The sequence below is a fragment of the Ceratotherium simum genome, chromosome 11 (genome assembly GCF_057802395.1).
Source record: "Ceratotherium simum simum isolate JZ-2026a chromosome 11, ASM5780239v1, whole genome shotgun sequence".
In the NCBI taxonomy this organism is placed as follows: Eukaryota; Metazoa; Chordata; class Mammalia; order Perissodactyla; family Rhinocerotidae; genus Ceratotherium; species Ceratotherium simum.
In genome coordinates, this window is record NC_141910.1 from 1,037,906 (window position 1) to 1,065,172 (window position 27,267).

Genomic DNA, 27,267 nt, shown 5'->3' on the forward strand with positions numbered 1-27,267 from the left:
TTGTTTTTAATCTAGCTGTCTATTGACCAACAATTCCACTTGTAGGCATTTATCCTAAAGAAACACATCTCAAAGTGACATGCACAAAGAAATATGAATGAAATTGTTCTTTGTAGTGCTGTTTATTAGCCAAAAATTGGAAACAATCCAAATGTCCGTCAGAAGGAGCCAGTTAGGTCAATTGCGATAGAAGAGACTGCATGCAGCTGTTGAGGAATGAGCTAGCTCTGTATATGCTGGCATCAAATGATGGCCACCACGGCTGCATATATTTTAACATCTGTGTTGGTTATTCTCATTTTAAAGGCAATACATGGTCATTGTTAAAATTCAAGCACAGATAAAAACAGGCAAAACAAATACATGTTAGTAGTCAGGATATGGTCACCCTTGGTGCGGGGTGATGGTTAGAGGGAGCATGAGGTACGTGGGTCGTCAGGTTCTGCTTCTCCATCCGGGAGCTGGTTACACGGGTGTATTCAGTTTGTGAAAAGTCATTGAGCTGTATACTCATGAAATGTCAACTTTCATATATAAATATGGAAATAGATACAGATTATACTTCAATAAAGAGATATTTTAAAAATCCAAGTACAGAACATTGCAGAAATGTGTAAAATTAGTATTTGAAAGTCTCTTGTGCTTCCAGACTTTTTCTGCCTGCATTTTTTTAAACATAAAGTTGAAATCTTATAAAATATATAATGTATAAGATATAGACTATAGAAAATTGAATCTTATTATTCTGCAAATTTTATTTTTTTCTCTAATAATATATCAAGGCCTTTAGACATATTTGTCTATATATGCATAGGAAAAGGTCTGGAAGGATATACTCCAAGCTGTTAATGGCAGTTACTCTGGGGAATTTCCATTTCTGTATTGTACATTTTTGTGTTGTGTGAATTTTTACAATAATCATGTAATGTTTTTGTAATTAGGGGGAAAAAAACAATTAAAAGTTTGGGAAAAAAAGAAACAGCCTCTTTTAAAAGAGGCTCTGGTCATTGTAATAATAAAATATTGGAATCAGCTTAAATATCCATCAATGAGAGATTTGGTCATAAATTACGATAAAAAAATCTGTACAATGGAAATCATTGTGACACATGCTGAGGCAGCCAGACAACAGGGCCTAATTCTACTACGACCTTGGGCAAGCTACATAACTCTGTGAGCCTCAGTTCTCTCCTGAGAAATGGGCGCACCGTAGTATCTCCCTCTCAGTCTTGCTGTGGGCCTAGAATGACCATAGACAGGAGGGTCTGGGAGCAGTGCTGTTTCCTCCCCTCCCTTCCTCTCTGCAGGAAGCAAGGGTGGAGAGTTCTGGCCACCAGCCTGCAGGTGTGGCGCCCAGCAGGGCTGAGTTCAAAGGAGGAAGGGGGCTCCACCACCACCCGCTTCCTTTCATCCTTACTCATCCCCACCCCCGCCAGCAGCTTGTGTCTCTACCTGTAGGAAGTGCGCAACTTGTTTTCAGAAAGTGATCCCCGGCCCATGTGGGCTGAGACGCTGATCCGAATCTACCAGTCAGTCAAAGGGAAAGAGAGAAAGAGCCCTGTCTTCAGAGGCCTTTCCAACTGTGGAGGACCAAAGAGATTTCCTCTGTCACTTCTTGGGAAACCTCCTCAGATGCGTCACTGACACTCCTCGGTGGCCATGAGTCACTGGTTCCTGGAGTCCTCCAGGGCACATAACAATGTGTCGACTCAAACAGGAGGAAGCTATATTCCCCAACACCACATCGGTCTGGGATTCACAGAGAGAGGCCTGACACGTGTGATTCTTATCAAGCTAAAGCACAAGTGTGAAAAAGGCACTTCTGCTCCCGCGCGGTGTCATTGACTATGGGGATCGTGGTTCTTTCCATTCATTTACTCCTTTTCCGCTTGAGTACCCACCCTAGAGCTTAGCTTAGGCTTCTAAATTTGAACGGAAACTGCCTACATTTCTTTTCATATATTTTTAGTTGCAGACCATCTCGCGTCCTGTCCCTCACTTACGAGTGAACTAATCACCCTGCCCCTCTCTCTGCAGTTTGCGCCTCTTCCTTAGGCTTCTTGCAGCCAGTTCAAGTATATTTATTTGGGGCACCTTCTGTGTGCCCGGCTGGCCCTGTGCAGGACTAGGGGTGGCCAGGACAGACAGCCCAACCCTCCAGGGCTCGTGTCTTGCTCATGGCACTGACTGTTTACCTCCTTTCTAGCCAATCCCTCATCTCCTGGGGGTACCAAGGCCTACAGGAGCCCTCTGGCCCTGCCCCGCCACCTGCATAAACGGTCAGCATTCCCAAGCCAGAGTCTAAATGAATAAATGAACGAGGCGAGAAGGCTCATCTAGGAGGTCCTCGGGCTCCCACGAGCAGGCTGCTCCCGTGCTAGTGAGCTGGAGCACTGCCTTCCCTCAGCGCCCCTCTCACCGCCTCTCCTGCTGCTCCCCAGCCCAGCCTTTCTGGGCTCCTCAAGGCTGTGAGGACTCGACTTATCCACACTTCTGAATGTTTACTCTGCCAAGTACGATTGACAAGAACCTTGGAGAACACAGCTCAACAAATTAGACATTAATTTAGCACCTAATATGTCCTTGGCACTAACATGCATTCAGCACAGACAGACACTGTTCCAAACTCCATGGCCTTACGTCATCTTAGGGGACACAGACACAGGCTGGCACTTGTGTGACTCCAAGAACGAGTACCCTCAGTGCCTCACTCGCCCCACCCTAGTGCCAGCCCTGGACAGAGGATAAACAAGTGAACAGGTCAATACCCCAACAGCGTTAACACAGGCAGAAGGCATGCATTGCCCCTTCATACAAAGTTGTGCTCCACTGATGGAAGAGTTTGCAGCCTCTCACAGTAGATTTTGTAGAGGTCTCTGTGGCTGGGTGCAAAGCTAAGAGGAGAAGATTTGAAGTGTTAGCAGAGAGGCGGAGGCCCTTCTTCCCCAACACACCCCTCCCCGGCACCCCGTCAGCAGCCTGTGGCCGCAAACTGGCTGCTTGGCTAGACCTGTTGGCTGGGTGGGAGCAGGCCAGGCAGAGGGGAGGCCCTGACTCCCGTTCCTCACCCTCACCCCACTCCAGGCCTCAGCCGAGCTCGGGGGGCGTGGGGAGCAAAGAGCAACAGGAGGCTCGTCCAGCACGAGAGAGTGGACCGGCTGCAGAGCACCAAGCCTCCGGGCGGGGAGAGAAGCCGGAGCTTGAGTCGTCCCTTCCTCCTTTCTCATCTTCTTCTCTACATCAATGCTGATGCTTTGTTTTGGGAATGGGGAGGAAAGGTGACTTCCACAAGACAAGCAGGCCTTTGTGGAAGTCCTTTCTTGGCCCCTGCTCGAAGCCCACCTCCCCAGAAACTCAGAATCCCGTCTCTCGTGGCCCATCTTGCAGTGTGGGGTTCGAAGGAGCTGAGAAGAAAGGCTCGCCGGGCCTCATGGGAGCCAGTTCTTGCTCTAACGGTTCTTCACATCTTCCCCTGTCTGGAATCTGCCATCCTATGCAGCACATAGGGGCTTATCAGCGGAAGAGGGAATGATCCTATTGGGATTTTTTCTGTGTCATTTCAGAGCGAGTGTGCCCTGTGTGTGGCAGGTGAGGTGGGGGTGGGATGTTTGCTTTGTAAACTATTCCTGACTATTGTGACGTACAGGGCCTTTCAATGGACAGCTGTCCTGTAGTTGAGCCTGGACAGACCCTGCTGATGTTAACTCGAAATTTCCCCACCCTCTTCCCTACGCTGCTTTTAGTGTCCAAACTAACTTAAGACATTTTGCTGTGTCTGTGTGTTTAAGAGAAGAAGGTTGATTCACATGTTCGCAATCTCCTGCCACGATCTAGACACCAAAATTTCATCTTCATTGCATGAGATTTCCATAAAAATGGAAATCTGTCATTTGCATACCAATGTCGCTGGCTGGGTGAAAATATAAAAGAGTGACATCACTCCCTGCTGGAGAGGATGTGGACAGGGCACTCTCAGGGGCTGCTGATGGGATTTTGAGACTCTATAGCCCTTTGGAATACAGTTTGGCAATATCTAGTAACGTCTAATACAAATCACATACTCAGCACTGCTAGGCATATGTCCCCTATAAAGTAAAAGCATTATCACATAAGAATAAATATACGAAGATCATTATTTCAATTTTGTTTGGGCAAGATAAAAACTGGAAACAACCCAAGTTCATCAATAGGGAATCACTAAGTAAACTGTGTTCTATACATGCCCTAAAATATGATGCAGCCATCAAAAGAATGACTTAAAAGAATAATTCGGTAAGCTTGCCGGGAATCCTCAGGGAGGAAAAGCTGGATGCAGGGAAGTGTTTACAATATGATCCTATTTTTGTAAAGCAAGGAGTCACCTGCAGAAAACTGTATACCTGTCCATAGCTGAGCGTATATGACTGTGTGGGTACACAAAATGATGCTCACGTGGGAGTCAGGATGCCCCCCTGACTGCCAACATCAGCCAGGAGTGTTAAAAAGCAAAAGTCCCCCTGGAAAAGGAACTAGTTCCGTTTAAGCAATGAGATTAAAACAAAAGTAATCCTCCTTTTATTTTTATTAATTAACTTGACTGTTAAAATTCAACTTTATAATACATCAGAAAGCACCTAGGAATTAATATTTTTATTTATTCTTGCATGGCCTAATTTCAAGAAGGATTGGGGGCGGCTTACAAAGCTATACACACAAGGGGAGCAGTAAATAAGGGCAAACCCACAACGGAGCGGAGAGTGGGGAAGAAACGGCGGCGTGTACGGTAGGGGCACAGCAACTGCTATTTTCCCCTCTGGCCGGCTCGCTTGGGACTACTGTGCACAGAAACTTTATTTATCCTGTGTCCTTCATCTTATTTGATATGATATCGCCTCTCACTTTATAGTTTTAGTTTTCTATTCACTCCAGGTAACTTATTTTCTTGTCTATATTTGCCTCAAATTACAGTTCACCACCCCAGACACACTGTGCTGTTCCGGCTGAGGGTTCGCGGTGTGAACACACAGGCTGCTCAGAAGTACGGTTAGATGAGAGAGCACAATTTCCCTTCATTTATACTTTGTTCTACAGAGTAGAGTTTGTTATTACAGTAGCTAAACATATTTATTAGTTCCTACACTTGAAAAAATAGCATTTCAAGCATAGGTAAAACGAGGTTATTGACTTACTGAGGCGTGACTCTGTGGATTATTTTTATTTTTTTTCTAAAATATTGAGAACAGTACTTCCTTCACCTCCCCAAACTCTTAGGTTTTAATTTCTTATCAGGGTCGCAGAACTTGGCTGACGTCTCAAAGTGTCAGAATCCCTGAGGCTGATCTTCAATTTTTATTGTGACCAACCCCCCCCCCCCCCCCGCCCCCGCCCCGTGGCAGGAGGAGAGTAAGTTTTCTCACAAGCTTGGTTTCTTGTCGGCCATGTCCTGAATTCCGGATTCCTGCTTCCTCACTGTGATGTCCTGCCTTTCCCATCTTTATGTCCTAGCAGAGGGGAAAATTGCAGAGAGGGAGGAATGTGACTCACCCATCTTTTTAGAATCAGAAAGATTTTCTCTCTCAAAAGTAAGAGCCTCTCCTTCCCAATGGGACTATCAGCAACTAGATACATACTGGTCCATTTACAATCACTGATTCCAGTGATTAAAATAAAGTGATACAAGAATAGACCCCATTAGGGGCAGGCCCCATCGCGTAGCCGTTAAGTTCATGTGCTCCGCTGCTGGCGGCCCGGGGTTCAGATCCCGGGCGCGCACAGACGCATCGCTTATCAGGCCATGCTGTGGCGGCGTCCCATATAAAGTGGAGGAAGATGGGCATGGATGTTAGCCCAGGGCCAGTCTTCCTCAGCAAAAAAGAGGAGGATTGGCATGGATGTTAGCTTAGGGCTGGTCTTCCTCACAAAAAAAAAAAAAAAAGAATAGATCCCATTAGAATATATGGATTACATGATACAAGCAGCATTCACATCTGTGGGGAAAAAATGGATTATATAATAAAAGGTGCTGGGCCCTTCACATCTTATACCAAAACAAATTCCAAGTGGTTTAAATAAGTGAATGTTTTAAAAAATATACTGGAAGAAAGAAACCAGAAGACCAGTAATTTAATGAATAATAAACTCTAACAAAAACTAAACACAAACTTGTTTCTAATATAGTTTGAAGTTGTTTAAACAACAAATAAACAAAAAAAGGAATGCATTTTTCGAATGCATTTTACCAGCTTAGACCAGACTATAATATTTCGGGCAGACGGGAGGGCTGATAAGGAGCCCAGTCGTACTCCGTTGCTGCAAGTGCAGACTGGTGCCTCCACTGTGAAGGGCGATTTCATAATGTGTGTGTCAAGAGCCGTCAAGTTGTGTACATTATTTTGACCCAGAAATTCCATTTCTACAAATTTACCATGAAAAGGTTCTTATGGTTATGCACAAGGATTATTAACAGCAAAGTCATGCATGACATTATCATGAGCGTATTGAAAACATGCGAAAAACCTAAGTATCCACCAATGAAATAAATCAGAATACATCCATACAATGTAATGAGAGCCATTAAAATAATGCTCTGCAAGAATGGTTAATCACTGGAAGGATATTCACAATGTATTTTTAAATTTCAAAAGGAGGTTATAAAACATTAGATGTTATATGAACTCAGTCTCGGAGGGGAGGTGAATTATCTGTGTGTGAGAAACATGTGTTAGAAAAAATAGTCAGAGTATCTGCCAAAACGTGAGCTCTGATTGTTATGGGGGGCGGGGGGGAGGCAGGCTACAGGTGATTTTTACCTTCTGGTTTACCCATGTGCGTTACTTCCACCTGTGTGGTACACTTATAGCCAGACAAAACGATAAAGCAATCTCAATTTTGAAAAAAAATATATGAGGAGAATATATAATGACATGAAAAGAAGTACTGTTTTAAAAAAGTGATGAAATATTATTAGAACCTTTAGAGTACAGCCCCAATTTTAAGAGGGAGAGAATCTGGAAGGTGATACAGCAGAGGTTGCCGTTGTATCTCTGAGAGAGGACTGTGTGACTATTTTCTTTTCCTCTTCTTTGCTTTGCTATATCCTAGATTTTTTCTAAAAAGATGCATGATTTTAATAATAAGAAAATGATGTTTTAAAGTCTATAACTATTTAAAACACACTTAAACAGAACTTCACACTCACACGTTGGCTCCAAATATCCCAGGCTCACCATCTCTAACTGCTCTGTGAGTTTCACTTTTCTGCATCCAGGACCAGCCAAAAGGCAACTTAACTTCAGAAGCCAGCTCAACCACAGCATCTCCTGCAGCTGCAAAATCTCCTTTGAGAGAAAAAAATAATCATCAAATAACAAACAATAAAAATAAACTTAAAATTCCCTAAATATAAATGAGATTATCTACTTTATACATCTATTTTAAAAAGTTGTCTGTGGGTCTGACCACACACACGCACACACATGCACACATTTCTACTTGTTTTCAGAGAAGGTTGCCTACATCCAATCTTACTAGAAGGTTAAAGTGACCAGATGTTCATATCTTCAAACGCTGTTTATTGACATTCACCCTCACTTCCAGCCACCACCTCCATTTATTAAGCATTTGCTGTGTACTTGGTACTGTACTGTTTTACCTGCTTTCTCTCAGTTAACCCTTTATGCACGTACACACTCTCGCCATTTTACGAGCAGGACAATAAGCCAAAGCTCCCTCAATACACCAGGCAGGAAAGCAAACGGTGGAGATAGGACTTTATCCAAACACCACCACCCAATGATACCTGGTGAGATGCCCTGTCCCCTGACCCACCCCATGGGGACAGGAGCCAGAGCAGTTTAATCTTAGGTCCTGCTCAGGTTTGCCTAGTCTTATCACTATATAAAGGCCCAGAGTTCATGATCCCAACATGTAAACCGTCCTGTGGGCTCTTTCTCTACTCTAGTTGTGGCTGAAGCAGCAGCAAACCACAACTAAAACTCAAAAATCTTTGCAACTGGTAAAATCTGATCCTTTAGAATTATAGATCTCTATGTTGGGAAGGAACGTAAAGTCTATCTAATTCAGCTTCCAAAATAATGCTTGAACACACTTTATGACAACCCTGCCAAGTCCTTGTCCACTCCACATTTAAACACCTCCTGTGACATGGAACTCACATTCTCTGGCATCCGCTTCACATTTAACTAATTCTACCAGAAAGTGTTTTTTCTCAAAGGAAGTCCCTGCAAGCTTCCAAGAACCCCTCAAAAGCAAGCCTACTCAATGGCTTACACTTGGCTGCAGTTTTGAATGACTAATGCACCAAGACAACCTTTTTGCTGCCACAAAATTCACAGTGATGTCCACATGTGACCATTTCCATGGCCAGTTCCCAGTGTGCCGGCTGTCACTCCATCTCTTTCTAGCCCAAGAAGTCTACTACAATGCGAGCGAGTTTTATAGGAATAATCTTGAACCTGCTCTACTTTTTTTAAGGAACTGGCTATTTTTAATTGCCACGCTTCATACCCAGCAGCCACACATACAAAGAAAGTTAAGAAGGCGAGTTAGGGTTCTTTCCACAGGACAGGGCTCAGGCGATATGCTCAGTTGCATCACCGCCCTTCCTGGGGCATCCGCTTTTCCAGCACGTCAGTTGGTGCCCCCTGGCCCAGAACCACTGCAGCTTTCGATGGTATCGTTATGAATTGATCAGCGATTCCTGTTTCCTCTCCATTTACAAACCCGCACATGTCACAGATTCTCAGAATATTCTATTGTTTGCAAGAAAGTCACCATTTTAGAGTCACTCTTTTGTTTTGTTAATTGGCATGAGCACATTGGCTTTATAACTCCATCACTCTCACACACAACTGGGGAGGTGTTGCCGCCTAGCCATTGGGCAGGTGTGGCTGCCCCTCGCTCCTGTGGCCCAGATGGTCTCCTCTGACAACAGGGGTAGAGCTAAGAGGACAAACACAGGCCTTCGTGTTGCCTGCACAGCGCTCCCCCACACGACCACACTTCCTCCCAGGTTTTCAAGGGTACATCAATACGACACAAATGAGACTTTCTAAAAAACCACCTAAAACCACGGGTGCCTAGCCTGCTTGGTCTACAGACTTATCAAAGCTTGGGGGACTTGTCTTGGATGTTTTCCTCCAAGAGCTCCAGCCATCGATGTCCACACATTCAGGTACGTGCCCCTGTTCATGGCTGAACTGTGCCTCGTGTCCCCTCCCCGAGGACACGGTCTTCGGCTGCTCTCCACGATGTGTCTTTCGGGGTGGCTGACGGACACGTGCTGAATCAGGCAGCCTGATACAGTCAGGTAACGGCAATAAAGGGGTGAGGTGCATGGGCAGGAGGTGAGCAGCTAGGGAGGAAGTGGCCCTTTCTGGGAAGCTCCCACACCCCTGGTTATGGTTTGCTGACCACTCAGACTTGGAGGTGGCAGCCAAGAATGGGTCACAGCACTTTTCTTCTCCCTTGTTGCTTCTGTAAACATTTTCTGTTGGTTTCTTCCCAGAAGTGTCTGGTCCATGGGCATTAGCCAATAGGAGGCTGAGCTGGCTGGAGCCCAGGCTCCCGGGGCTGGGGTCTCTCCTGGAGCCCAAGGACATGTACCTAGCTCGGGGCTTTTCCCACCTGGGACGTCTCTGTGACGCCTGCCAGGCAGCCGTTCTCTGACTCCAGCGTGATCACAGCGACCGCAAGCCAGCCACAAGCCTCTGTCTTTGCGTGTTGGGGTTTGCTGCGGCCCTTACAGACTCCGGGACTGCGCTTCAAATGGGGTCAGATCAAAACATGCAAGAATCGCTGTACCCTGGAGTCCTTCCCTAGGAAGTTAAAGGGAATGGCCCAGGGAGGGTTTAGGGGGATGCTTGAGGGAGACAATCGCCCCCCACAAGCAGGGGGAGTCAGGCAGAGCTGCCACCTCCCCGGGTCCTAGCTGTGCACCTGCGCCTTTTATGTGGCGACATTATGTAGGGCAGCCCTTCCCCCTCCAGCAGCGGCCCCCACGCCTACCCTGCTGCTTGGGACAGGACACACAGGTTCACTTACAAACACAGATGCGGTGTCAGCCCGGTTCTGTCCCTGGCCTCTTCAGCGTGGCCACAGCTGCCCTGGGCACTGTGGAGGGTCAAAACCGGCAGGGCCCAAAGAAACTGCTCAGGCCTTTGAAACCCAGTCTGGAGATTCATCCTCAGGAATTATTACTCTCACTGTTATTAGCATTATGTAATAGCATTATTTATGTATTTTAGAAATATTGAAAACGACATAAATGATTGACAATAGGAGGGAATTTTAATAAATTCTAGTCCATTTACTCGGTAGACAATTATTCAAAGCTTAAAAATTGTGGTCATAAAGATTTTGTAAGAGACTCAGAGAATGTTTATGCAAATAAATAAAGGAAAAACGGGACATAACATTGCATTTACAGTAAGTAAGGTGAAGACAAGGCTTTAGGAAAGAAGCACAAGAAAGCACACTCAAGTGTGCTCTGGAGAGACTAGAATCTTCTTTTCATCTTCTGTGGTGGGCCCTGCTCCCCCCTCCTCTCCCCTCCTCTACCCGCAGGGCCCCCTCTATCTTCCCCGGACCCAGCAGTGCCATGAAAAGCCCCCTCCCAGGACCCTGGGAGGAAATGGGGGCAGGGGATGGAGTCAGACCTTTTCTTTTTTCATTTGCTTGTTCATTCAATCACATGTTCGCTCTTCATTCACTTACTTGCTCCTTGACCCTGGGGAGGTGGCTTCTCATCCCTCAGCCTCAGTTTCCACTCCTACAAACTGGAGATCACTGCTCCCTGCCATAGCCAGACACTGTGCACACAGCCACCGGGCCGTGCACAGAGACACAGAGCAAAGCAGTAGTTCCGGGCGTGGGCTGTGCCCACTTAGCCGGCTCTAGCTGTGTAAGCGGCTGCATTGATCTGTGCCTCGGCCTTGGTGTCTGAGAAATGGGGCTTCTTGGTACCTGGCCCATGAGGTCATGCAGGTGCAGAGTGTGGCAGAGTCAGTGCCCAGCAGGAGGGATTAGCATTTGTTCCTCATCCTGGCTGTGTGCTCAGCCAAGCCCTCTGTGTGCTTCCCTCCTCTCAAAGCAGGCGGGGAGAAGAGGATCCCCCCACAGCTCCCCGCAGCACCTAGGATACACTCCTGCTCTCTCCCCAGTCGCCCCAGGCCTGCCATCTCCCCAGGACCCCTGCACACACACACACTCACGTGCGTACACACTCACACTCACACTCACGAACACCGCATGAAGGCCCTTCCCTCCTCAGGCTCTGTGCCCCCCTCCCTCTGCCTGGACCCCCCAGCTCCTCCTCGGCTTTCCTCCCGGACCACTCTCCCATTCATCCTACAGACGCTTAGACTGTCCAGAAGGCCCCGTGGGGTTCTCTGTCACCACACTTTCACACTTCTCACACTCTGGTCTTCTTTCCCCTCTCTTTTGCCTTGTTATCTCTGTCCCACTACACTGTCAGCCTGGGAGAGCACACGTGCCTCCTGAGCGTTGCTTAGCCCTCTGCCCAGCACAATAAATATTAAATAAAGGAGCAAATAAGCACTACATTTAAAATGAAAACAAATCAGGGGCTTGGTCCTTATCCTCAGAGAGCTTTAAAAGTGATCGTGGAAAAAGGACAAATACTGTGTGATTTCACTTATAGGTGGTACCCAGAGCAGTCAAATTCATGGAGACCGAAAGCAGAATGGTGGTTGCCAGGAACTGGGGGAAGGGGAAATGAGGAGTTAGTGTTTAAAGGGTATAGAGTTTCAGTTCAGGAAGTTGAAAAAGTTCTGGAGAAGGATGGTGGTGATGGCTGCAAGAGCAGTCTGAATGTACTTACTGCCACTGAACCATACACTTAAAAATGGCTAAAATGGTAAATTTTATGTTATATATGTTTTACCACAATTTAAAAAAATTAATCATTGTGGAGAAAGATATAAACATACTAAACTGGAGAATTATGAGAATAAATGGCACAGACAATATGGGGCAAAAAGTGACACACACACTTCTCGATTCGGCCCCCAAAAAAAACAAGTCCAGTTCTGCAGGCTTTTTCTAGGGCAGAGTGTGGCTTTGCACTGAGCGTCGCTCCCCTAGAAGAGAAGTGAGTTATTTTTAAGTCTTCCATTTGTAAAAGTAATATAATTGCGGTAATATACGTTGCAGAAATTTAGAAACTAGAAAAAAGAACGAGAGAGGTATCTTGATGTATTTTCTTCTAATATTTTTTAAACATTGTTTACACAGTTGTAATCTTGCTGAATGTATGTTTTTATAAAGTATACCCTAAGCATTTTCCTTGTTCATACATAGTTTTCCTAATTATAACACTTCATAATTTTAACAATTAATGTATTGAATGGATTACCATAGTTTACTTAAATAATCCTTTACTTCTGAACATTTTGATTGCTTCCAACATTTAACATCTCTGTTCAGACCCTATTGTGCCAAGTCTAAGATTACATCCACTGGAGAAATTTTCCAGATTGGAATTACTGAGCATATGGGTATAAACATTTTTATAGCTTTTAATACGTGGTATCAAATTGTTTTCCAGCCCACCAGCAGGTGCCAGTTTTACGCCACTCTCACCCACAATAGGTATCACCTTTTTTTTTCCATCCTGGGTTATAGGTGGGAAATACTTTTTCAGCGCAGACATAATTTTGTATTGGAAGATTGCCACATTTTTTTTAAAGGCTTTGTTTTTTAAGAGCAATTTTGGGTTCACAGCAAAATTGAAAGGAAGGTACAAAGATTTCTCATATACCCCCTGCCTCCCACACACGCATAGCCTCCCCCATTATCAACATCTCCCGCCAGAGTGGTACATTTGTTACAACTGATAAACCTACACTGATACATCATCATCACTCAAAGCCCATAGTTGACATTAGGATTCGCTCTGGGTGTTGTACAGTCTACGGATTGGGACAAATGTATAATGACATGTATCCATCAGTATGGTATCATACAGGGTAGTTTCACTGCCCTAAAAATCCTCTGTGTCTGCCTATTCATCTCTCCCTCCCCCCAATCCCCAGTATTTTTACTGTCTCCATAGTTTTGCCTTTTCCAGAATGTCAAATAATGGGAATCATATATGTAGCCTTTTCAGATTGGCTTTTTTCACTTAGTAATATGCATTTGAAGTGCCTCCATGTCTTTTCATGGCTTGATAGCACATTTCTTTTTAGCACTGAATAATATTCCTTTGATTGGATGTACCACACTTTATCCATTCACCTACTGAAGGACATCTTGGTTGCTTCCAACTTGGCAATTATGAATAAAGCTGCTATAAACATCTGTGTGCAGGTTTTCATGTGGACATAAGTTTTCAACTCCTTTGGGTAAATACCAAGGAGGATGATTGCTGGATCGTATGATAAGAGGATGCTTAGTTTTGTAAGAAACCGGCAAACTGTCTTCCAAAGTAGTGGTACCATTTCGCATTCCCACCAGCAATGGTTGAGAGTTTCTGTTGCTCCACATCCTTGTCAGCATTTGGTGTTGTCAGTTTTTCGGATTTTGGCTATTCTAGTAGGTGTGTAGTGGTATCTCATTATTGTTTTAATTTACATTTCTCTGATGACATATGATGTGGAGCATCTCTTCCTATGTGTATTTGCCGTCTGTATATCTTCTTTGATGAGGTGTCTTAAGATTTTTGGCCCATTTTTTAATTGGGTTGTTTCTTTTCTTATTGTTGAGTTTTAAGAGTCCTTTGTATATTTTGGATAACAGTCCTTTATCAGATGTGTCTTTTGCAGATATTTTCTTCCGGTCTGTGGCTTGTCTTATTACTCTCTTGACAGTGCCTTAGCAGAGCAGAAGTTTTTAATTTTCATGAACTCCAGTTTATCAATTATTTCTTTCATGGACCATGACTTGGAAGAATGCAGCATTTTAAAACTCTGTGTTTCCCAAGTGGAACATCTTTCCCTGTAGTCAAGGACCTGCCTGCTGTGTTTACAGAGCTAAAGCACATAGCTTATGCTATAAAAATGGCAGGAACTCAAACCCTATCTAGGGGACCTGGTTCATCTCTGCCGAGTGCCTGGGGGCATATCAGGGCAGGCTTATTCGGAAGTGGTAATCTAAGTACAGAATTGCACAGAGTTGCTCAGGGAGACAGCAAAGGAGGCTGCACTGCGGCTGTTGGGCAGAGGCTCCTCACCCAGGCCCCGGGCAGACAGATGATCCAGAACCTGAAAGCAGTGCCCAAGGCTGCACCAGCCCTCCAAAATGAGAGAGGAGCGGGGCTGGAAAAGGCAAAAGAATGAAGATGGCAGGACGGGATGGAGCTAAGGAATTAGGCGGGGAGAAGGGAAGGGTGCAGGAAGCAGCCGGCACGGAACAGGCACAGCCCCACCCACAGGCCTCCCCCTTTGGAGAGGACTGGTTACTGTGGGGGCTTTTCCCCACTGCGGCAGGGTCTTGCTAAAAATGAAACTGTGATTTTCTAAGAGCTCTGAAGGGGTTTGCCCTGAGAGGGAACATGTTCCACTTGAGGGTCTACATTGGCTTAAAAACAATCCCTCCACCTGCTTCCAGGCCTGCTGCAGGGGGCCCCAACTTGCCCTGCATCCCAGCCTGGGCCAGGGCGTGAAGGAGCCCCATTGTGATCTTAACTCGAGGATGTCTGACAGGACAAGACCCCATCTGCTTCCTCACCACAAGACGATTAAGAGTAAGAAAGCTCCCACCTGCCAGTGCTTCCCAGGAGCCAGGACTTATTTATCTTATAACTGGAAGTTTGTACCTTTTGACCTTCACTCATTTCCTCTACTTCCCACCCCCTGCCTCTAGCAACCACCAATCTGTTCTCTGTTTCTGAGTTCAGTTTTTTTAGACTCCATATAAATGAAATCATACAGTATTTGTCTTTCTCTTTTGGACAGATTTCGTTTAGCATAATACCCTCAAGGTCCATCTATGTTGTCACAAACAACAGGATTTCCTTCTTCTATATGGCTGAATGATATTCCATTGTATATATATACCACATTTTCTTTATCCATCCATTTGTTGATGGGCACTTGGCCCTATCTTAGCTATTATACATAATGCTGCAATGAACATGAGGATGTAGATATCTCTTTGAGATAGTGATTTCATTTCCTTTGGATATATACCCAGAAGTGGAATCGCTGAATCATATGGTAGTTCTATTTTTAATTTTTTGAGGAATCATCATACACAGTGGCTGCAGCAATTTACTTTCCCACTGACAGCACACAAGTGTTCCCTTTTCTCTACTTCCTCACCAACACTTGTTATCTCTTGTCTTTTTGATGATAGCCATTCTAACAGATGTGAGGTGATATCTCATTGTGGTTTTGATTTGCGTTTCCCCGATAATTAGTGATGGTGAGCATCTTTTCAGGTACCTGTTGGCCACGCGTATGTCTTCTTTGGAAAAATGTCTATTCAGTTTCTCTGCCCATTTTTTTTTTTCCCCCAAAGCCCCAGTAGATAGTTGTATGTCATAGTTGCACATCCTTCTAGTTGCTGTATGTGGGACGCGGCCTCAGCATGGCCGGAGAAGCAGTGCGTCAGTGTGCGCCCGGGATCCGAACCCAGGCTGCCAGCAGCGGAGCTCACGCACTTAACCACTAAGCCACGGGGCCAGCCCTCTCTGCCCATTTTTTAACAGGATTGTTTGGTTTTTCTATTGAGTTCTTTATATATTTTGGATATTAACCCCTTATCAGATACATGACTTGCCTGGCTGTTTTTGAATAGCCTAAATCTCACCCTTACTCAAGGCTGGGTAAAGGATGTTTAACTTTGGAAGTTCCAGTACTCTAAACAGTGCCTGGAACACAGCAGGTGCTCATTACATGTAATTATTTTATTAACCTTCTAAAGAGGACAGAGTTTTTAAATTTTTGTTTTAAATTATGAAATATGTCAAATATAAAGAAAAGTACTGGGGATTTAATGTACCACATGGTGACTACAGTTAATAATACCGTATTGCATATTTGAAAGTTACTAAGAGAATAAATCTTAAAAGTCCTCATCACAAGAAAAAAAAGTTTGTAACTACATATGGGGACAGATGTTAACTAGACTTGTGGTGATCATTTGTCAGTATATACAAATATTGAATCATTATGTTGTACGCCTGAAACTAATATAATGTTATATGTCAATTATACCTCAATAAAAATAGATAAATAAGAGAACTGAAAGTCATATAATATACGGCCAGATACCTACTGTCAGATTAGAAAATTTAACGTTTTGCCAAATTTGCTTTCCATTTTTTATTTCAAGAAATAAAATGTTAGTACCTTCTTCACTTCCTTTCCATCCTCCACCACTGCCCACCCCCAAGGCAATCCCTCTCCTGAAGTTTGTGGCTTCTGCCTGTTTAGGCTTTTATATTTTTATACTCGTAATACTTATAAATAATAATACAATAATAAAAATATATAGCATTATTTTGCATGTAATTTTATTTTTTGTAAATGATGTCAGATTGTATGTATTCTTTAGAAATTTGCTTATTTCATTCAACATTACATTCTTGAGATTTATCCGTGTTAATGCCTGTGGATCTAGTTCATTCATTGGGTTATTTAATTTATCACCATTTATTTATCCATTTTTCTATTGTTGGATATTTAGATTGTTTCCAATTTTTATTATCGCAAATTTCCAGTTTCTGTTCTTTGTGCTTCCGTGAACGTTCTTATACTACAGAGTCTCTCTGAGTGATGAACCTAGAAATGAAGGTGCTGGGGTCCAGGGGTTGGGAAAATGGTGAGCATCTTTATTTTTACCAGACATTGCCAAATTGTCTCCAAAGTGGTTGTACCAATTTACGTTCCCATCAACTTTGCATAAAAGTTCTTTGGCCATTTCCTCACTCATAATTGATGTTATTAGTCTTGTTAATTTTTGCTAATCTGGGTATGTATGAAGTGATATCAGTTGTTTTAATTTGCACTTCCCTTATTCAAGTAAGGTTTAGTGTCTTTTTATTTGTATATTGGATGGATCATGTACTTTGCTCATTTTTAATTATTTGTTTTTATCTTATTAATTTGTAATAGTCTTACATATTATGTATACGATCCTTTGTTGCTTCTATGCATTGCAAATATCTTTTCCTAATCTGAGACCTGTTCTTTAACTTTGCACTTACTGGGTTTTGTTCTACATTCTTCTACAATTTTAATATGGTAACATATTATCAGACCTTCATGGTTTGTGCTTTTATGTCTTGATCAAGAGTTTCTGCCCTTACCCTATGTCACAAGAAAAAAATATTTTTCAAAAAATTTTAAAGCTTTACTTTTCACACTTAGTCTCTATTCTTCCTGGGATATACTTCTGTGAACGGTTTAAGATAGAGGTCATGTTTTACATTTTTCCCACATGGAAAGCCAATGGTCACAGCACCACGGACTGAATCCTTTACCTGCTAATGTGTACAGCTACCTCTGACATTTTCATATAGATCTTTTCTGGGCCATCTAATGTCTTCTATTGGTCTATTACTGTTTAAATTACTACAGTTTATGAATCATGATATTTGAAAAAGTGGATGCCCCCTTACCCTTCAGCAAAATTATCTTAGCTATTTTTGGTCCTCTATACTTACGTACGAATTTTATAATTAGCTTGTCAAGAAAGTGTGTCTGACATTTTGAGTACACTGAATCTGTATATTAACTGGGGAAAACTGACATCTTGACGTTGAGTCTTCATGTCCAATATAATGTACCACTGAGAGGAAGTTTCCATCAGAACAAACTCACTTACATTTGGGACAGACCAACTTGTCTTCCAACACAAGATGACAGCATCAACCCACCTCACAACTGTGCTGGGAGAGATTTTAAAGGCATAAGGACGGCTCTTACAGACATAGACCCTTACATCCTTGATTCTAAATGGCAGGGAACTAATCTGCTACTGAAATTCCCCTTGATTAACCACAGTAATAAAATCCAACGCAATGCCCAAGAGGGAAAGGTGAAACCCTCACCCCACTTCCCCAAATGAGATTAACTTGTTTACTTTGGTGCCTAATTACAATAAGTGATTCTGTGTGTGTGATTTCCTCTTTCTGAGGAGAATTCAGAAGAAACAGAAACAGAGTTTTCTGGGTTCAATGTCCTGAATTCAATGAGGCTGGATCCAGTTGCAACCCTAGGCCTGTTGAATGCTATAATCCTGGCTCTGTCTATGTTTAAGTTGATACAACATCTGACTGGTTAACTGAGTCACAGAGAAAAATTATCCATCATTCCTCAGCAAGTAGCCGACAGATTGTCACCGACCCAGTGTATTGAGGCTCTCTTGTCTTGTGCAGGGCCTCGAGGAGAAGGTATTTCAGTAGTCCCTGTCTCTTGAGGCCTGCCTGGAAACCACAGCAGTGCTGTGACCTCACCAAAGCTGCTTGGCCCCTGAGTCCCTGAGAATCATGGGCAAGAAGCACAGGTCCATGTGAGTGGATCTTTCACGCTTTCACCATATTCCTTCCCTTTACCATCAGGGGTCCTCCAGCACCCCACCCCCAGAGCCTTTTCTGCCACCACCACCCCGAATCCTAGGAGGCTCTCACTCGGTCCTGCTGAACAATGCCCCCGTCCTTGTGAACTACAGAGTGTCCATCTTGAATAAACTTACCCAAAGTCCTAGAGAATGGGGGAGAGGGCAGCATTGCGATTGGCAAGCACTCGGAACATCTTTGCTGCCTGCATCTCTGGCACTGGATCACCACGGGTATGGTGCCCCCATGTCAGATGAGCAGCCCAAATGCTGAGGTTAGAGAAAGCTGCTTCTGTCAGGCAACCTTCTCCTTAAGAGGAAAAGCACTTTCAAGCTCCTTTCCTGTTTTTAAAGCTTAATAAAAATCTTATGAACACAATTTTGTGAGAAACAAAAATGTAACTAATAGTTCTTTGATTTCCCAAATCCACCATCACATCAGTTTGTATAATACCAGAGCTTTTTCTGTGCATTTACACACAGACATATAATTTTTACATAAAAGAATCACAATGCATATATTGTTCTGCACCTCATTTTTTCACTTAACAATATGTGTTGGAATTTGTTTTATTCCAGGACATACGAATATATTGGCTTACTTTTAACTGCTGCATAGTATTCCTTTGTGTCAGTGAACCATAATTTAAATTCCCACTGACATATTGATGAACACTGGGTTTTCTCCCAAAATTCACTTTATAAGGCAGTGCTGCATGAACGATTTTGTATGTGCTTCATTGCTACAGGTGTGAGGAAGCACACAAAGCTAGAAATGATGTTGCTCAGGCAAGAGCTAGAAAAACATTGATAAATAGTTATTTAGATGGATGGAGCAGGGAGAAAAAGGAAGCGAAGAACAAGTGCAAGAAGTAGAAAACAGTTATGAACGTGATAGATATTAACCCAACTACATCAATAATCACTTTAAATGTGAATGGTCTAAATACACCAACTAAAAGACAGAGATTGTCAGAGAATAAAAGAACAAGACCCAAACATATTTGTCTACAAGAAACTTACTTTAAGTATAAAGACTCCGATGGGTTGTAAAGGGATGGAGAAAGCGATATCATCCTAAGGCTAGGCTAAAGTAGTTATATTAATTTCAGACAGGGCAGACTTCAGAACAAGGAAAATTATCAGGGAGGAAAAGGGGTATTACATAATATTAAAGGGATCAATTCTCCAAGAAGACTTAACAACCCTTAACGTATGCACCTAACAACAGAGCATCAAGATATGTGACACAAAAACCGACAGGACTGCAAGGAAAAATAGACAAATCCACTGTTATGGTTGGATATTTCAACACTAAGTAACTGATAGATCCAGCAGGCAGAAAATCGGTAATGAGTTAATTGACCTGAACAGCACTATCAACCAACATGATTTAACTGATATTTATAAAACCCTGCATCAGACAACACCAGAATACACATTCTTCCCAAGCTCACATGGAACATTGACCAAAACAGACCACATTCTGGGCCATAACACACAGCTTAACAAAATTAAAAGAATAGAAATCATACAAAATATGTTCTCAGACCACAATGGAATTAAACTAGAAATCAATAACAGAAAGATATCTAGACAATTCCCAAATATTTGGAGATTAACCAACATACTTCTAAATAACACATGGGTCAAAGAATAAGTCTCAAGAGAAATTTAAAAATATTTTGAACTAAGTGAAAATGAAAACACAGCTTGTCAAATTTGTGGGATGCAGCAAAAGCAGTGCTTAGAGAGAAATTTACAACATTAAATGCATATATTTAAAAGGAAAGAAGACCTAAAATCAATACTCTAAGCTCCCACCTTAGGAAATGAGAGAAGAAAGCGGAATTTAAGCCTAAAGCAAGGAGAAGAAAAGAAATAATAGAAATTAGAGCAGAAATCAATGAAATTGAAAAACAGGGGAACAATAGAGAAAATCAATTAAACTAAAAGCTGGTTCTTAGAAAAGATCAATAAAACTGACAAATCTCTAGCCAGGCTAACCAAGAAAAAAGGAGAGAAGACATAAATGACTAATATCAGAAATGAAAGAGAGGTCATCTCTACTGATGGCAGGGACATTAAAAGGATACTAAAGGAATACTGTATGTAAATGCATGGGGCCATTCCTCCTCTTTCTTAGTCCTGAAAAAAAGCAAAGGACTCCAGCTCCTCACGCCTTACCCCCCATCCCTTCCCACCACAGTCTCTTTATCTGAGGGAAATTGAAACAGGAATCTATCAATCCCAGGAAAATCATGTAATTTCACTGGGCATCACTTATCCCCATATTTCAGCCCAATTATCCTACAATCTCAGCACTCTAAAAAAAAAGTTAAAGAAGGCTCCCCCTCCCCGACCCTTACCCCCCTCGACTTCACACCCCCCTGCCCCTCTCCCCAAAGTTGTCTAAGCTTTAGTCCCCACAAGACCCCTATCTGCTCTGTGTGCCACACTGAAAGATCTGTTCAAGTCCAGGGGCGGCAGGGAGAGAGTCAGTCAGGGTCAATTTCAGGTATCTGGTTTGATGGGCTGGATTTTTTCTTTTTCAGTAAGGTGTTTTGCAGAATAAACATAAACGTAATTCCTACAATATAAGAACAGAAAAGATTAACCTCTTCTAGTTAAAAGTTAGAAAACAGAAGGGCAAAAGGACAAGGGCAATCTATATAGAAGAAAGAAAATTCCACTGATTATCAGACCTACAGAAACAAAAGTCAACATCAAAAATCAAAGCACATTTAAAAAATTATCCCCATTTCTTACCTCTCTCAAAGTAACACTGCCTTGTTTTTTGTTGTTTTTTTTAAAAAAAAAAATTATTCAATGTTTATAAACTAAAAAAAAAAAAAAGTTCACCCATTGTTCTTTTTTATACCGAGGGTTCAGTGAAGAGAGCACTCTCACGTGACAGCCAATAGTCTGCATTTGTCAAATCCTTAAGAGGCCAATTTGGCTTTCTAGGCCATTTCCTTCTGAAAATCCAGACCAAGAAAATAATTCAAAATGTAGAAAAAGATATATATGCCAACATATTTTTTTATCATCTTAACAGCCATGTGGTTTTACACTTCAAAATATCACTTTAAGATATGGAAATAAAATAGTCAAAGTGTACAAATTTTCCAGCTATGAGATGAATAAATTCTGGGAATGTAATGTACAGTATGGCAGCTATAGTTAACAATACTTTATCGTATGTTTATAAGTTGCTAATTGAGTAGATCTTAAATGTTCTCAACACACACAAATGTAACTACGTGAGGTGGTAGATGTGTTAACTAATCTTATTGTGGTAACCATTTTGCAATACATACATATATCAAATCATTATGTTGTGTGCCTCAAACTTACACAATGTTATATGTCAATTATATCTCAATAAAGCTGGAAAAAAACTTTTTTGACTATATAATTTATTTTATTTTTTTATTGAGGTAACATTGGTTTATAACATTATATAAATTTTTAGGTATACATCATTACATTTCAGTTTCTGTGTAGACTACATCATGTTCCCCACCCAAAGACTAATTACCATCCATCTTCACACACACGTGCCCTGTCACCCCTTTCATCCTTCTCCCTCCCCCCTTCCCCTCTGGTAACCACCAATCTAATCTCTGTGACTATGTGTTTGTTGTTGTCGAAAAAATTTTTGAATAAAAAATATATATAAAGCATGAACTGTTAGAAATATAAAAAGGAAATTGTAAAACCACAAACATATTTTGAAAACTTACAACTCTTTCAGAAATTAACAGACGAAGTAGATAAAAATAAAGAACATAGCAGGTATGGATAATATCTTTAAGCTCGATCTACAGGAATTTTGTACTCAATCATTCATTCAAAACTATGCCTAAAGTTATTTACAAAATCAACCATCAATCAAAAGCTCAATAAATTCCAAAAAGCGTAAATACAAGCCACATTCTCAGACCACAGGGCAATAAAATTATAAGCAAATGGGAAAAATCTATCCACTTCAAAAATTGTAACACCTTTTATGAACTCTTAGAGTAACTAAGAAATAAAAATTGAAATTACATACTACTTAGAAATCACTGTAACATAATGAAAAAGTAGATAGGTCCTAAATGTCCAACTAATCGGGCAAATTGAGCCTAACAGTATGCAGATATCAGGGAGATTCATAAAGAACATGTTATAAGAGAAACATGTATGATTTAAAAATTTTTTAAAGTAGGCTGGAAATACGAATAGGAAATATGATGACGATGGGGAAAAAAATTAAAAATACATACGTATAGAATTCGAACCGAAAAAGGCAAAAGAAAACCCACAAAATAAATACACAAAATGCGGTGTAATTATAGTTCTTTTATATTTTCCAAAATATTTTTAGCCTAAAAAAAAAGACAGCAGTTTTTTTCGGTTAAATATTAATTGTACACATCTGAGGCAGAGAGGGATTTCGGGATTTGCTAAAGTCACAAATTCAGTGCAGGGCCCAGGCACCCACTCCGCCCAAGCACCGCACTCCCAGTGCTGCATCTGATCAGCTCAAGACTCGCATGAACAACCAAAAATGATGATTCACATCGCCAGAAGAAACAGGGTGGGCCTAACGGCTTGTTAGTGGCGGAGAGCAGGACACGTTTTGACCAAGGGACCCCGGTTCCAAGCACCGCCAGGGCCAGCGCGGGGCTGTGCCTTGCAGGTAAACGAAAACCAAGAGCGGAATGAAATCCGTGAATACGCCAAAGGAACCTCGGAGGGGCCCCGGCTCCTGCAACCTCCCACCTTAGCGCTCGCATGCTTTCCTCTCCCCAGACCCGCCCGAGCGCAGCCGCGCCAGGGGGGACCCGCCGCCTGGACCGTTCTCTGCACAGCGACCTCCGCGTCCTGCGCCGGAGACCGGGGCCCGGACGCTCCGCCTGCCCCAGGACATCCCCGAGCCCTGCGACCCCGTCAGCTTCCTGCCGGTTACTCCCCTCCACCTCCACCTCCCCGTGCCCCCGGCCCCAGGGCCCCTTCTCGGGGCTGCAGGTCCGGATGAGCGAGCGGGAGGACCCCCGGCAGAGCTGTTCCCGCCAGGGGACCAGCAGACAGCGGCCAGGTCACCCCGGGTGGGGTTCCCGGCGCCCAGGACTGCCCAGGATCTCCAGTCTGGTCCCCCAAGATCTCCAGTCGGTGCCTTTTCGTTTTTTGACAAGCGAGGGAAGGAGAGTTGGGAGAACTCCCAGCCTGGCCCAAAGAAGAGAGGTTCCTAAACTGGGGACACCTATCCACCATTAAAAGCTTTGACATTCTAGCTATTTCTACGGATGATGCACTGCACAGATGGCTTAGGACTAATTGGTAGATGTTGAAGGATTGGGGGAGGTTAGGAGTCTAGCCGAAATATCTCCCCGTTCTATCTTGGGCCAGAAATTCCACCTTTTACCAGCATTTGATCGTCTGTCAAAATGCAAATCCCGCCGCCCACCCCCACCCCCCACCCCCAATAATCTTGGTCGCCAAAGAAAAGTAGAACTTGAGGGGACTGTAATAGGACAGGTAACTCTTGGGAGTCTGGTGGGGGTACTGAGAAAGGCGAGGGCCTGAGCCACAGCGACGTTGAACAGGGCTGGGCACCGGGTGGCGAGCAGGGAACGTGCACCTGCTTCAGTTTTGCTTGTGGTCACGCGCGGACTGAATTCGGATTCCCTCCCTACCCCACCCCCAACCGAGCCAAAACTAGAGCAACATCGCTCCCTGCTGGACCCAGCGCGGCGTTAGATTTTATTCAAGGCTCGGGCGTGGTGGGGAGTGTCCTGGGCTGCTAGTCCCAGCCCAGTCGGGGCCTCCTGAGTTACTTGTAGCAAAATGCTCCCTGGGCCTCCGTTTTTCTCCCTCTATAAAACAAATGTGTCGGACCGAATCTTCTCTGAGTTCACTTCCAACTCCAATCCTAGATCCCCTCTCTCTCCTCTCCCGGCCAGGGGCCCTCAGGCGGCTTCTTCCTCTTTCCCCCACCCCGGGGTCCTGCCCACCCCACTCGGGCACCCCAGTGTCCGCCTCGGTGCTGCGCTGAGCTCTGTGCCCTGTGGGCGCAGCCCCGTAAGGCCAGGACCTGACCCTCGCTAGGGGCCACTGCTTCCTGGTGTAAGAGGAGGAAATGTGCTGGCCGCCTCTGATCAGGGGCTTGCTGTGCACAGAAAAATAAATTCCTGTGAGTAATGAAGGGGGGGATCCGGGCCTTGATCAACCAGGGTGGATATTTTAGACCTCTGCCGAGGCTGGCCCAGAGAGTTGCACAGATGAGCTCCTGAGAAGGGAAGGGAATGCAAGCTCCCGACAGCCGCGGCAGTGAGCCGGCCCCCACCTCCTCTCCAGCATCAACGCTGCCTCAACCGGCCTGGTTGGGGCTGGCTCCTCCGGACACACCACACTGCTTCCGGCCATTGTGCCCTGGCAACTGCCGTGCCTTCAGCCCGGCTCCCCAGCCCTGGCCCACCACCCCTGCGTCCTCGCCTCCTTTAAAACTCAGTTTAGGCACAGCCGGCTAGAGTCGCCCTGGTCGTCCTCCCAGTCCCCCCCCTCCCCCATGCTGAGGGTGGCGGGTTGGCTGGGCTCCCTGTGCGCCTGTCCTCGCTGCACCCACCACATCCTGGCACCCTTATCGTGGCATCACGTGTTCCTTTGTCTGTCCCCACCGCTGTGGTGTCCCTCCGCGCTGGGACCTGCAGAGCAGGCATCTGCGCCCAGGACAGCGGCAGGCCATGGTGCAGGACACCGACTGCAAACCAGACCTGCACCCCGGCTCCAGGCAGCTCCTCTCCACTGCACAGCCTCGTGGGGCGTCACGGAAACACATTCTCCACAGTCCAAGTAAGAAGCTGACTATGGGGGGCGGGGACGAGATCCTATTTCATGGCTCTGCCTCTGGGCACAGCTAGGAACCTTCCCGATGGACAGTTTACCTCAGTGTCTGAAGTGTGGAAGAAGCAGCTCATTTCTCTCCTTCCTGCTGAACTGAGAAGGTGCAAACCATCCTGAGAAACCCTCCAATGCCCTTCATTCTGCCCCCAGCAAAAGAGAGAGAGGGAGGAGGAGCCGGAGGAAGGGAGGAGAAAGCCCTTGGCTTCTCCTTCTCTTTCCTTCCCAAGCTCCGCCTTTTCTGCCTTCCTCTCTCCAGGTCCATGCCTCTCCTCCTCCCCTTCCAAGATGAGAAAACTCTGGTAAATGGGTCACTGTGCTACAGGATGAGTTGGAGCCTTTTCCGCCCACCCTCAGGCTCTGGTGGTTAAGCTGATGGAAACAATTGCCCTCCCCTCTTGCGATGTTGCCATTTGCGTCCTCTGGCTTCCACAGCTCACCCCACAGATAACCAAAGAGAATCGCTCAGATTCCCTCATAAAGTTGCACAGGGGGGCTTCCCACCAGCAAGGTCACAGTTTATAAAACGTGAGAGTGAAAAGCTTTATGGCTGAGTTGAGGTTACTTCATGGATCCTTGGCCAGTGCCCCAATAAAGAATTAATAATCATCTTGTGTAAAAAGAAAAATTTCCACTGACTTTTCAAAGTTTCTATTTTGGGTAAACTGTTTCAAGACAACAAATTATCTCACAAAAAAAGGAAAGATAAAGAAATTTTTGATAGGTTTATTTTGCCTCACAGTGTTTTTCACCAGAGCCTTAACTGCGAATACAACAGGTCTCAGGACGGCCTGCAAACTAAAAGAGCTGAAGCCTCATTTGGTTGTTGAAATTAGTAGTACACAATTGGTTGGAAAGAAATCAGGTTCTCTAAGCACCAATAAAATTTGTATTTTAAGTAATGTGAGTTCTGAAAGGCACAGACGGTACCTGGTGTGTGGAAGTTGCTTAAACATTGTTGACGCCCAACAGAGCAGTGAGCAAAGAACGCAGACACTTTGCAGAAGGATAAACTGAATGGCCAATTTGTGACAAGATGCTCAATCTCAACCTTGATTAGGGGGATGTAAGTTTAAACAACACTGAGATACCAACTTACACTTATCAGATTAGCAGAATTGAAAAGACTGACAATACCAAAAATTATAAAGCGTATGGGTAAACGGAAACTCATCCACAGCTGGTATGAGTATAAACTAGTACCATCACTTTGGAGAGAAATTTGCCAATAGCTATGGGGGTTGAAGAGAAGCATATGCTTCAAGTCAGTCATTCCTCTCAAGGTCAGCATCCTCCTTAAGCCATTCCTCTTCATTCCTTCTTCTTCATTCAACACCCTAGAGAAAATCTTGTACGTGGACGCTAGGGAATATGTACAAGGTTATTTGCCGTAGCATTGTTTATAATGCAAAAACTGGAAACAGCCTAAAGTTCCGTCCACAAAGGAATGGATAAATAAACGGTGGCAGCTGTCATCAAATCTCATTGTTCTGGTTTCTTCCCAAAATATGAAAGACTATATACTCACTCGCACATTTGAGAAAAATTTTTTTCTTGTGGTAAAATACACATAAAATATTTACCATCATGACCATTTTTAAGTGTACAGTTCAGTGACATTAAGTACATTCACGTTGTTGTGTAACCATCCCCACTATCCATTTCCAGAACTCTTCTCATCTTGTAAAACTGAAACTCTATAAACTGAAACTCTATAACTCCCCATTCCCTATCCCCCCAGCCCCTGGCAACCACCATTGTACTTTCTTTCTCTAGATTTTGACTTTTCTACCTCAGATAATTAGAATCACACATTATTTGCCTTTTTGTGATTGTCTTGTTTCACTTAGCACAAGGTCC

The 27,267-nt window shown here is 43.8% G+C and overlaps 1 long non-coding RNA gene across 2 annotated transcripts; it reads right to left on the bottom strand.

Annotated features, from left to right (window-relative positions):
- Positions 1-1,416: 1,416 nt before the first annotated feature.
- On the bottom strand, positions 1,417-25,789 carry LOC147915896 (uncharacterized). 2 transcript variants are annotated; one of them, XR_015553609.1, is made up of 4 exons: positions 25,452-25,789; positions 7,178-7,316; positions 5,397-5,480; positions 1,417-2,894 (listed from the first exon to the last, which is right to left on the bottom strand). It is a non-coding gene; the product is annotated as an uncharacterized LOC147915896 (long non-coding RNA). The 2 variants fall into 2 exon arrangements; XR_015553608.1 differs by lacking the exon at positions 1,417-2,894 and having other exon boundaries at positions 5,363-5,480; positions 25,452-25,786.
- Between the last annotated feature and the right edge of the window lie 1,478 nt (positions 25,790-27,267).